Raw genomic sequence first — 12,184 nt, 5'->3', positions numbered from 1 at the left:
ATAATGAAAAATGAAAATACATCCTCAAATACAATAAAAAAGTTATGCTCTGTGTTTGAGGGAATATGAAGGGTGTTGTCTACCATGAAGTGTTAAACCAAAATGAAACAGTTAAAGCTGAGAAGTATAGTTGTCAGTTGAAAGCATTGCACAAAATTTTGCAGAAAAAGTGCCCATCATTGGTTAGTCATAAAGAGGTATTGCTTTTACATTATAAAGCAAGACCTCATGTTGCCCAATTTACTCAGGAAAAGATTATGTTACTAAATACTGAAGTTTTGCCTCATCCCTCTTACTCTCCAGACCATGCTTTGTCCAACTATCATCTTTTCAGATCATTGTTAAGAGCGAAAACAATTTATTAATTGTGAAGTGGTTAAAATTAACATTGAGTGTTTTTTTTTTGCTTGCTTCAAAACCTGAAGAAGAACTTTATACCTGAGTGATCAACAGTTGAGGCAATTAGATGGGATTGTGTTATCAATAATGAAGGCAAATATTATCTTGATTAAATATATCAATTAAGACCAAAGAAGCATGTTTCTTTCTCATCTTGATACATCACAGGACTTCCTTTTCAACCAAATATCAATGAAAGCTGGATTAATAAACTGGTTACTAAAATTCTCAGACGTACTAGCTATAGCATAGAAGAGAGGATAATTCTCTCTTTAACTACAATTACCAGCAAATGGTGATGTCCCATCCTGGTTGCTACGGCATTACTGAAATCAGAAACAGGAAGAATATAGAAAAAATATATGAGAAATCGAAAGAAATTGAGTGAGTGAAGCTGAGGAAAACAGAATGTAAGCAAGTGAGTGAGTCAGGGAAAATGAGGAAATGGATAAGTGTAAGGGAAAGTGAAAGAGTGAGATAATTTTTGAGAGCAGAAGTTTTGATTATTTCTTCATATTATTAAGGAAGAAACATTATTCACAGAGGAATTTAGTTATCAGACTGTAGTCTCATAACGTTTATATCTATATCTTTTTCCTTTTGATTCTAATTTTGTTTGTTATCTGCAACATGCTAATCATCCATCCTGCAACATGAGTATTATCAGGTATAACATGGGCATTATCAGGTGTAATTTTTAACAATTGGCATAATTGTTTTTAGCATAAGCCCAAAGTCTGAAATTTCAAAGGGAGGTGTTAGTCAATTAAATCACCCCTTGCAGTATTTGGTACAAGTACTTTATTGTTCCAGTTCTGGATAGATGAAAAGCAAAATTGCTTTTGACATGTTTTGAACTCAGAAATGTAAAGAAATGAAATGACTACCACAAGGTATTTCATCTGACACACCAACAATTCTGTGAAGTTCAATACCCTTGTTGATAATTTCTAATTTAGGCACTAGGCCAGCAATTTTAAGTGGAATGGTTTAATCAATTATATCTCCCCCATCCACACATGCTTCACTAATGCTTTATCTTAAAGACTTTGTAAGGCTGGAAAGTAAAGTTGGCCTTGACATGATTTGAATTTAGAATGTAAAGAGTCAGAATAAATTCTATAGAACATTTATTTTTTGATGCTCAATCGATTCTGCCAAACTACAGCTCTAATAATAATAATAATGATAATAATAATTATAATAATAATAATAATAATAATAATAATAATATAATAATAATAATAATAATAATTGCCCTGATGCAGTACCAGGCAGTGTCTCTCATGGCTTCTGATCTTAAGTGATTGGAAGTGTTATCATGTACATTGTTTTGTCTTGGTACAAAAGATGGGCTACAGCAAATATTCTGCACAATACCACAGATTTGCTTGTCAGTTGTTTGACCTCAACCAGTTGAGCATGTCCCTTAGTGGCTGACGATATGTACATTTCTGATCATGAGCAGAAGTAGTGGGGGAGCATCATAGCCACGTGTTGAAAGGAATTCTTAGAGGTTTGGATAATTCACCTTTGGAAACATGGGTGTTTCGTTCAGCATCCTTAAACAATCCTTATTCAGGGACCTTTTGAGTGGGATGGTCTACTCAACCAGAAGAAAATTCTAACTGGGCCCCACCTGCAAGGTCATGCGTTGTTCATCTTGATATGAAATCACCATGCTGCGCACATATGGTTGTGATGCATGTGCCTGGTGTACCATTATCAGACAGGTAGTCATGATGGGTATAATGGGCTTCATATATTTTACCCTAATGTCACTTTGATGGTATGCACTGCTCTCTCACTCAATAATGATAATAATAATAATAATAATAATAATAATAATAATAATAATAATCATCATGAAGATGAGGATGATGATAATGTTGAAAGTGAGAAAGGGGAAAATATCAGGAGCTGAAGTGGGCGATCAGTAAACTATAGAGAATCAGGCACATAGAAGTAGTACTGATTGTGGTTGGTACACTGGGAGCAGTTATTTAAATGTTGGATACATTGTTTGAGAAGCTAGGAATTACCATCAGAATGGGGCTGTTGCAGAAAACAGCCTTCTTAGAAACAGCAAGAATTCTAAAGGAGGTGTTAGAAAGTTGAAGGAAAAAGAATAACTAAAGGATCTTTGGCCAATGAATATGGCTTGCTCTTTGGTATAGTGTCAGTATAACATCTCCCAAAACAAAAGCGTCACTGAAAATAATAATAATAATCCTTTCTACTATGGGCACAAGGCCTGAAATTTTGGGGAATGGGGCTACATGGTTACAATTACCCCGGTGATCAACTGGTACATATTTTATCAACCATGAAAGATGAAAAGCAACGTTTGAACTTAGAACATAGAGCTGAAAGAAATGCCACTGACCATTTTGTCTGACATACTTACAATTCTGCCAGCTTGTCACCTTAATAATGAAAATAATAACAACCCCTTCTGCTATAGGCCTGGAATTTGGGGAAGGGGGATAGTTGATTATATCAATCTCAGTACCCAACTGGGACTTATGTTATGAAAGACAAAGTCAACCTTGGATGAAAGGTAAAATCAACCTTGGCGGAATTTGAACTCAGAACATAAAGATGGATGTAATACCACTAAGCATCTTACCCAGTCTAATAAGAGTAATGATGATAATAATAATAATAATAATAATAATAATAATAATTCTTGGGGTCTGAATAATTCTTTGGGGCCTGAATAATTCACCTCTGGAAACATGGGTGTTTCGTTCAACATCCTTTAACACCTCCTATTCAGGGACCTTTTGAGTGGGATGGGTTACTTGACCAGAAGAAAATTCTAACTGGGCCCCACCTGCAAGGTCATGTGCTGTTTATCTTGATATGAGATCACCATGTCGCGCACATATGGTTGTGATGCATGTGCCTGGTGTACCCTTATGAGACGAGTAGCCATGATGGGCTTCGTATATTTTACCCAAGTGTCACTTTGATGGCATGCATTGTGCTCTCACTCAATGATAATAATAATAATAATAATAATAATAATGATAATGATAAAGATAATAATAATAATAATAATAATAATAAATGCCCTGATGCAGTACCAGGCAGTGGCTCTCATGGCTTCTGATCTTAACTGATTGGAAGTGTTATCATGTACTTTGTTTTGTCTTGGTATAAAAGATGGGCTACAGCAAATATTCTGCTCAATACCACAGATTTGCTTGTCAGTTGTTTGACCTTAACCAGTTGAACATGTCCCTTAGTGGCTGACGATATGTGCATCTCTGATCACGAGCAGAAGTAGTGGGGGAGCATCATAGCCATGTGTTGAGAAGGATTCTTTGGGGTTTGAATAATTCACCTCTGGAAACATGGGTGTTTTGTTCAACGTCCTTAAACAACCCTTATTCAAGGACCTTTTGAGCGGGATGGGTTACTCGATCTGAAGAAAATTCTAACTGGGCTCCACCTGCAAGGTCATGTGCTGTTTATCTTGATATGAGATCACCATGTCGCGCACATATGGTTGTGATGCATGTGCCTGGTGTACCCTTATCAGACGGGTAGTCATGATGGGTATACTGGGCTTCGTATATTTTACCCCAGTGTCACTTTGATGGCATGCTCTGCTCGCTCACTCAATAATAATAATAATAATAATAATAATAATGATAATAATAATTCTTTCTAATGTAAGCACAAGGATTGAAATGTTGTGGGAGGTGGCTAGCTGACTACATTAACCCCATTGCTTAACTGCTACTTACTTTATCAGCCTCAAAAGGATGAAAGGTAAGGTCAACTTTGGAGGAATTTGAACTCGAAATATAAAGATGAATGAAATCCTGCAAAGCATTTTGACCAGCACACTAATCATTCTACCAGCTCACCTTAATAATAATAATAATAATAATAATAAGATAGAGAAATTAAGGCCAACAGACCAGATATAATTGTCAGAGATCATGAAGAAAAAAAATGCTTTCTAATTGATGTATCAATACCGGCTGATGACAACGTGTCTCTAAAAGAAATGGAGAAACTCTCAAAATACAAAGACCTGGAAATAGAGGTAACTAGAATGTGGAATCTGAAAACAGAAACAATTCCTATCATAGTAGGTGCATTAGGCATGATAAAAAAATATTCAGACAAATACATAACAAAAACACCAGGACTTACAAACACATATAACATACAGAAAATTGCACTACTAGGCACTGCACACATCCTACGCAGAACACTTTCCATACAATAACCATCAGAGCATCACAACAAATCACAGCACATACCCAAGGCACACAGAGCTGTGCTCAGTAGTGAAGTGAAAGCACGCTATAAAAATAAAACTACTGAATAATAATAATAATAATAATAATAATAATAATAACAATAATAATGATAATCCTTTCTATGAAAAGCATACAGCCTGAAGTCTGTGGGAGAGATAAGTTGATTACATTGACCCCAATAATCAACTGGTACCAAAAGGATGAAAGGCAAGGTCGATCTTGGCAGAATTTGAACTTGGAGCATAAGAACAGATGAAATGCTGCTAAGCATTTCGGCCAGCGTGCTAACAATTCTGCCACCTCACTGCCTTAATAATAATAATGATACTACTACTACTACTACTACTACTACTACTACTACTACCACCACCACCACCACCACCACCACCACCACTACTGATGATGATGATGATGAAGATGATGATGATGATGATGATGATGATGATGATGATGATGAGGATGATAATAATAGAGCATATCTGAATGAATGGACTGAAAATAAATGAAGTACTACAAGATATTAGAACGGAAAATATATCTGATACAAATAAACTTACGGGTGTTATGGCTGTGCTTGTTGCAAGGAAAATGGGATTTGTAAATTAATGAATTAAGAAAGTCTATTAACATCTTGGAATGTGAAAAAAAATGGGGGGATGAAAAAGAAGTATAAATATCTTGAAATAGAAAAGATGTATGATATACAGAAGAAAAGTATAAACATTGATATGGAGGAGATGAAACAAAAGATGCAGATCAAGGCATTCAAGCTGAAAAGATTTGAAAAAAGAACACTACAATACAGGATCAATGAAATGTTCCAGTACAATCAGAAAAGAGCGTACTAAGACCTTGGAGGTAAAAATAAGAAAGAAAGAGTAACACTGGATGCAGAAGAAAGCAAAAATCTTTGATAAAACATCTGAGATAATGAGGTACTGTATAACAAAAATGCTGATTGGCTGAAGAAATTGAAGGAGAATAAAACAAATGTGGTGATCAGAGCATTGGGATACATATCACACATTTCTGAAGACTGTTTAAAAAAATCTGAATTAAAAAAATCTGAATCTGAACTGCAAAGTTACAAGTCATGCAAAAGACAATATTTCTTGGGACAGCAAGGATTTTAAAGAAAATCTATTTTATGTAAGGAGACATTTGTTAGCTTGTTGACTGTTCCCTAATGGAAATGTTAGGGAGCAGTCATCTAAGAGTCTGAGATTTACAAAAATGGAACATGATGATGATGATAATAATAATAATAATAATAATAATAATGATGATGATGATGATGATGATGATGATGATAATAATTTTTTTTCTCTTAAAAAAAAAGATGGCTATGGATGACTAAATGTGATTTAAAACTGGAAACAGAGGCTCTAATCTGTGCTGTCTAAGAGCAGGCATTAAGAACGAATTACATCAAATACAGAATAGATAACACATCAGAAAGTGATAAGTGCAGAATTTGTAGACAAAATGATGAAACCCTATTGCATATTACCAGTCGATGTATGCAACTAGCCCAGAAACACTATAAGAGACATCATGACAATATAGCAAGGATTGTCTATTGGACACTTTGCAACAAGTATGGACTTGACAGAGTAAAAAAGTGGTATAAACATAAACCTGAAGGCATCATCAAAAATGATAATGCAAAGATCTTATGGGATTTTATGATTCAGTGCAACTATGAGATAGAGAATAGTTAGTTAGTTAGTTAGTTAGTTAATTTGGCTCAAAAGCAAATAGCAAGGCCATGTAGGGGGATGTGGAGTTAAGTACAGGGTGGTGTTCATGTAAAGAGTTCAGGCCACTTGAGGTCCAGGGAGGCTTTGAACAAAGCGGTCGTCGGCATCTTCACCATCTCGTCTGGCAGCTTGTTCCACGGATCTGCAACCCGGACGGAGAAAGCTCCTCTCCTTCGATTGAGATGAAATCGTCGCAGGTAGAGCTTTTCAGAATGACCCCGCAGCCGACGCTCTGGAGCAGGAGTGAAGAACAGCTCTTTCGAGAGGTTACACTTTCCGCTTATGATGTTGTGGGCGAGAATGAGATCACCACGGCGGCGGCGTTTTTCAAGAGAATAAAGGTCGAGCGTCCTCAGCCTTTCTTCGTAGGACAAATTTTTGAGACCATGAACCATGCGGGTAGCCAGCTTCTGGACTCTTTCGAGATGCTGTATGTCTTTGAGGAGATAAGGAGAAGAGGCTTGAATCCCATACTCCAATATGGGTCTCACCAGTATGACATAGAGTGGTAGGAATATGGCTGCCGTGAGCATTCCGAATGACCGTCGAATCAAGAACAGAATTCCGCGTGCTTTGTTGGCAGCATGGACGCACTGGGCCGAAGGCGAAAAGGAGGAATCCACCAAGATACCCAGGTCCTTTACCTGATCGGTCCTCTCCAGCAGCAGACGACCCGGCTCGAAATCAAGTTGAGAAACCAGACATAGTAGTAAATCAAGTTAAGAAACCAGACATAGTAGTAATTGAGAAAGAAAGCAAACGATGCTGGATCATAGATATATCATGCCCAGCTGACAACAAGGCATGCAATAGGGAAGAAAGAAAAGTCAATAGGTATGACAGGTTAGCTTGGGAGTTTAAGCAGTTGTGGTTGCTGAAAAAGGTGGTAGTAGTACCAATAGTTGTTGGAGCCCTGGGAACAGTGAATAAAAATCTTGAGAAGTACATGGAACAAATATGGGCTGCAATAAGGGTGGAGCACTTGCAGAAAACAGCACTGCTCGGAACCGCTTGAATACTTCGAATGGTGCTTGAAAAATAAGGAGTATTACCTTAGTTCACTGGTAGTGAACAACTGACACTGTAGTGCATCTCCAGCGTTAGAAGCTGTGCAAAGACAATAAATAATGATAATAATAATAATAATAATAATAAAAATAATAATAATAATATTTCATTACAATTGACGTAACTGTTCATGAAGGGAAATAAACAATAAGAAGAGCACAATGTAATTTGAGTAGATTGTTTATTTAATTGGTTTGAACAATATTTTGACAAATAAACAATCTATTACAAATCACATCATACTCTTCCTATTGTCCAATAATAATAATAATAATAATAATAATAATAATAATAATAATAATAATAAAAATAATAATAATAATATTTCATTACAATTGACGTAACTGTTCATGAAGGGAAATAAACAATAAGAAGAGCACAATGTAATTTGAGTAGATTGTTTATTTAATTGGTTTGAACAATATTTTGACAAATAAACAATCTATTACAAATCACATCATACTCTTCCTATTGTCCAATAATAATAATAATAATAATAATAATAATAATAATAATAATAATAATAATAATAATAATAACGTTGTGGTCAATGAGGAGAGTAGACGTGATACCAATAGTAATTGGTGCACTTGGAACTATCAGTACTCAACTACTAACATAGCTTAAAAAGCTTGGTACAAATGTAAAGATAGAACACCTACAAAAATCAGCATTGCTTGGAACTGGAAGAATTCTTTGCAGGGTTCTTGAAGCATGATCAGTGAACAAGTGTCACCCTAGTCTGCTGGCTGTGAACAGCTGAGTTTCCATCATACCCAGAAAAATAAGCTGAGAGTTTTTATCAAATAATAATAATAATAATAATAATGATAATAATGATAATAATAATAATAATAATAATCTTTGCTGTTATAGGCACAGGGCCTGAAATTTTTGGGTAGGGGACCAGTTGATTACATTGACCCGAGTGTATGACTGGTACTCAGAACATAAGGATAAACAAAATGTCACTAATCATTTTGCTCAGCCTGCTAACGATTCTGCCAGCTCACTACCTTAATAATAATAATTATCATTTCTTTATTGGCCACAAGGGCCAAATGCAAAACATATAGGGACAATACAAAACTGGGGACATGAGGGGTTTAACACAAAAATTGAGTAAACAATAAAATAACAATGACAACAATACAATTAAACAATGAAATTCTCTAAAAGAGGGGAATTCCTCACAGGGACAACCAAGGAACCTCACACATTCTGGTTATCCCAACCACCAGAAGCACCTCAGCAGGTGCCTCTCTCTCTTTCTCAACTCCTCTGGTTTACAAATGAAAGTTCAGAGTAAACCCATTCACAGGGGCCATCCTTGCCACATGCACCCACCTTTCAACAAATTTACTGGGAGGCAGAACTTCCCTCTCTACTCTCACTTTCTTTTTCAAGTGGATCTTGGAAACATTGATGAAGGCTTGGCTGAAGAGGAAAGTATCTACCTTCAGTCCTTTCAATCTTGTCCACCACACTACCACTTTCGCCATAGCCACCTGACAGAGGAAAACAATTGCCTTTTCTTCCAAGCCAAAGAAAGGTGGTGGGGTGATCTTCATGATAGACTCATTTGACAAAATAATAATAATAATAATAATAATAATGACAACAGCAACAACAATAATAATAATGGTTTCAAATTTTGGCACAAAGCCAGCAACTTTGGTGGAGGGGTAAGTAAAAAGGATGAAAGGCAAAGTTGACCAAATTTTTGTCACTATGTCAGCAATTTTAAGGGAGTGGGTAAACCAAATATACCAACCCCAGAATTCAACAGGTACCTATTTTATTGATTCCAAAAGGGGGAAAAGCATAGTTGAACATGGTGGAATTTGGTGGAATTTGGACCTAGAATGTAAAGAGCATGAAGAAATATTGTTAAGCATTTTATCCACTTTGCTCAGAATTCTGCCAGCTCACCGTATCTACTATAATAATACACTTATGTTTTTCTCTGTCACAACATATGAATGAGAAAAGAAGGGGTGATGGCAAACCCGGTAGTGGGATGATGGAAATTCTACGGTGAAAAAAAAATCAAATACTGTTTCAATTGTGTGTGTATGTTCAAGGTGTGTGTGTGTGCATACAAGGGAAGTATGTGAATATATGTGTGAACCAGTGTTCTTTCAGTAACAAATGATGATCGATGTCACATCTCAAAAGACAACCACTAGATAACATTGACAAGTGTATTAATTTGATTTACCATCCATATTTATATATAAAATACTCCAATTAGTCATCATTTTTGATGGCATGGAGCCAGCTGGTAATTAATAACACTTTCTGTTACAAGCACAAGGCCTGAAATTTTGTTGGAGTGAGCTAGTCAATTACATCGACCCATTACTTGACTTGTACTTATTTCATTGACCCTGATAGGATGAAAAGCAAAGTTGACTTGATGGAATTTGAACTCTGAAAGCAAAGATGGACCAAATGCCACTAAGCATTGTGTCCAGCATGCTAATGATTCTGCCAGCTCACCACCTTTACATGTAATTAATAATCCTTTCTACTCTAGGCACAAGGCCTGAAATTTTGGGAGAGGGGACCAGTCGATTACTTGACCCCAGTGTTTTGCTACCACTTAATTTATTGACCCTGAAAGAATGAAAGACAAAGTTGAACTTGGTGGAATTTGAACTCAGAATGTAGCGACGGGCAAAATACTGCTAAATATTTCATCCAGTGTGCTAATGATTCTGCCATCTCGCCACCTAATCACATGTAATTAATAATGACAGCATGGTCATTGCCAGAGCAGCTAACTGGCTTCCGTGCCGGTGGCACCTAAAAAGCACCATTCGAGTGTGACTGTTACCAGTGCCGCCTTACTGGCACTTGTGCCGGTGGCATGTGAAAAAACATTTGAGCGAGGTTGTTGCCAGTGCCGTTAGATGGGCTCCTGTGCAGGTGGCACATAAAAAACACCATTTGAGTATGGCTGTTGGTAGTACCACCTGGTTGGCCCTCGTGCCGGTGGCACGTAAAAGCACCCACTACACTCTCAGAGTGGTTGGCATTAGGAAGGGCATCCAGATGTAGAAACTCTGCCAGATCAGAATGGAGCCTGGTGCAGCCATCTGGTTCGCCAGTTCTCAGTCAAATCATCCAACCCATGCTAGCATGGAAAGCGGACTTTAAACGATGGTGATGAGGAGGAGGAGGAATGATGATGATGACGATGACGATGAAGGTGGTGGTGATGATGATGATGATGATGATGATGATAGGCATCTTATGTAGACACTAAGTTCTTAGGGAAGTGGAAACTTTGTTTGTTGAATTATTAAAACCACGGTGGGGGCCTTCAGCTAAAAGATAATACATAAAAACATAGACTCTTTTCTGTACATCAAATAGTCTTGAATCTCATTTGAAGATTTGTGTCATACACAACAACACTATGTGTTGTGTGTATGAGTGTGTGTTAGATTTTCTGTGTGTAAAAATGTGGATATATTTTAAATTTGCTGACAATTATTTATATATGTATAGGAGTTGCCAACAGAAATGTTTCCTAAGTAAAAGAAATAAAATGTACTCTAGATGAAAGCTGTTCTTTTAACTGGATGGAAGTAAATAAAAACACTCTATGGTGGAATTGTTTTTGAGTGGAGGAAAGGAGGAGAGAACAAGAGGAGTAAAAGAAGGAGGAGGAGAGGTGGAGGAAGTGGAGGGTAAGAAGGAGGAGGAGGAGAAAAAGAAGAAGAAGAAGAAGAAGAAGAAGAAGAAGAAGAAGAAGAAGAAGAAGAAGATACTGATGACGATAATGATGTTGAGCCTTGAGGTAGAGAATACCACTTGCCATATGGGAAAGATATTAGCTGAAGATTTAGGAGGAATAATATAGGAGAGAAAGACAACTGACTGTCTGTCTGATTAGAATAAGTTGAATAATGGCATTTTACAGCTGACACTAACTAGAGAAATGTGGAGACAACTGGTGTTGTCTTAGAAAGTGTTAGTAGTTAAGTTAGGTAGTTACACATAAGTTGAGAGGGAGAAGGAGAATCATACAAGTAAAAGTAATAAAATCACTGATAAAAACAAGCTGTGCAATTATAAAAATAACCATTTAACAACAACAATAACAACAATAATATATATAACAACAACAACAACAATAATAATAATAATAAATACCCTGATGCAGTACCAGACAGTGGTTCTCATGGTTTCTGATCTTAACTGATTGGAAGTGTTATGTACATTGTTATGTCTTGGGTATAAAAGGTGGGCTACAGCAAATATTCTGCTCAATACCACAGATTTGCTTGTCAGTTGTTTGATCTTAACCAGTTGAGCATGTCCCTTAGTGGCTGACAATATGTGCATCTCTGATCACAAGCAGAAGTTGTGGTGGGGGGGCATCATAGCCATGTGTTGAGAAGAATTCTTTGGAGTTAAGATAATTCACCCTTGGAAACATGGGTGTTTCATTCAACATCCTTAAACAACCCTTATTCAGGGATCTTTTGAGAAAATTTTAACTGGGCTCCACCTGCAAGGTCATGTGCTGTTTATCTTGATATGAGATCACCATGTTGCGCACATATGGTTGTGATGCATGTGCCTGGTGTACCCTTATCAGATAGGTAGTAATGATGGTATATACTGGGCTTTGTAAATTTTACTCCAGTGTCACTTTGATGGCAT

This window comes from Octopus sinensis, linkage group LG2 (assembly GCF_006345805.1).
Source record: "Octopus sinensis linkage group LG2, ASM634580v1, whole genome shotgun sequence".
Classification (NCBI taxonomy): Eukaryota; Metazoa; Mollusca; class Cephalopoda; order Octopoda; family Octopodidae; genus Octopus; species Octopus sinensis.
This window is presented reverse-complemented; position numbering follows the sequence as displayed.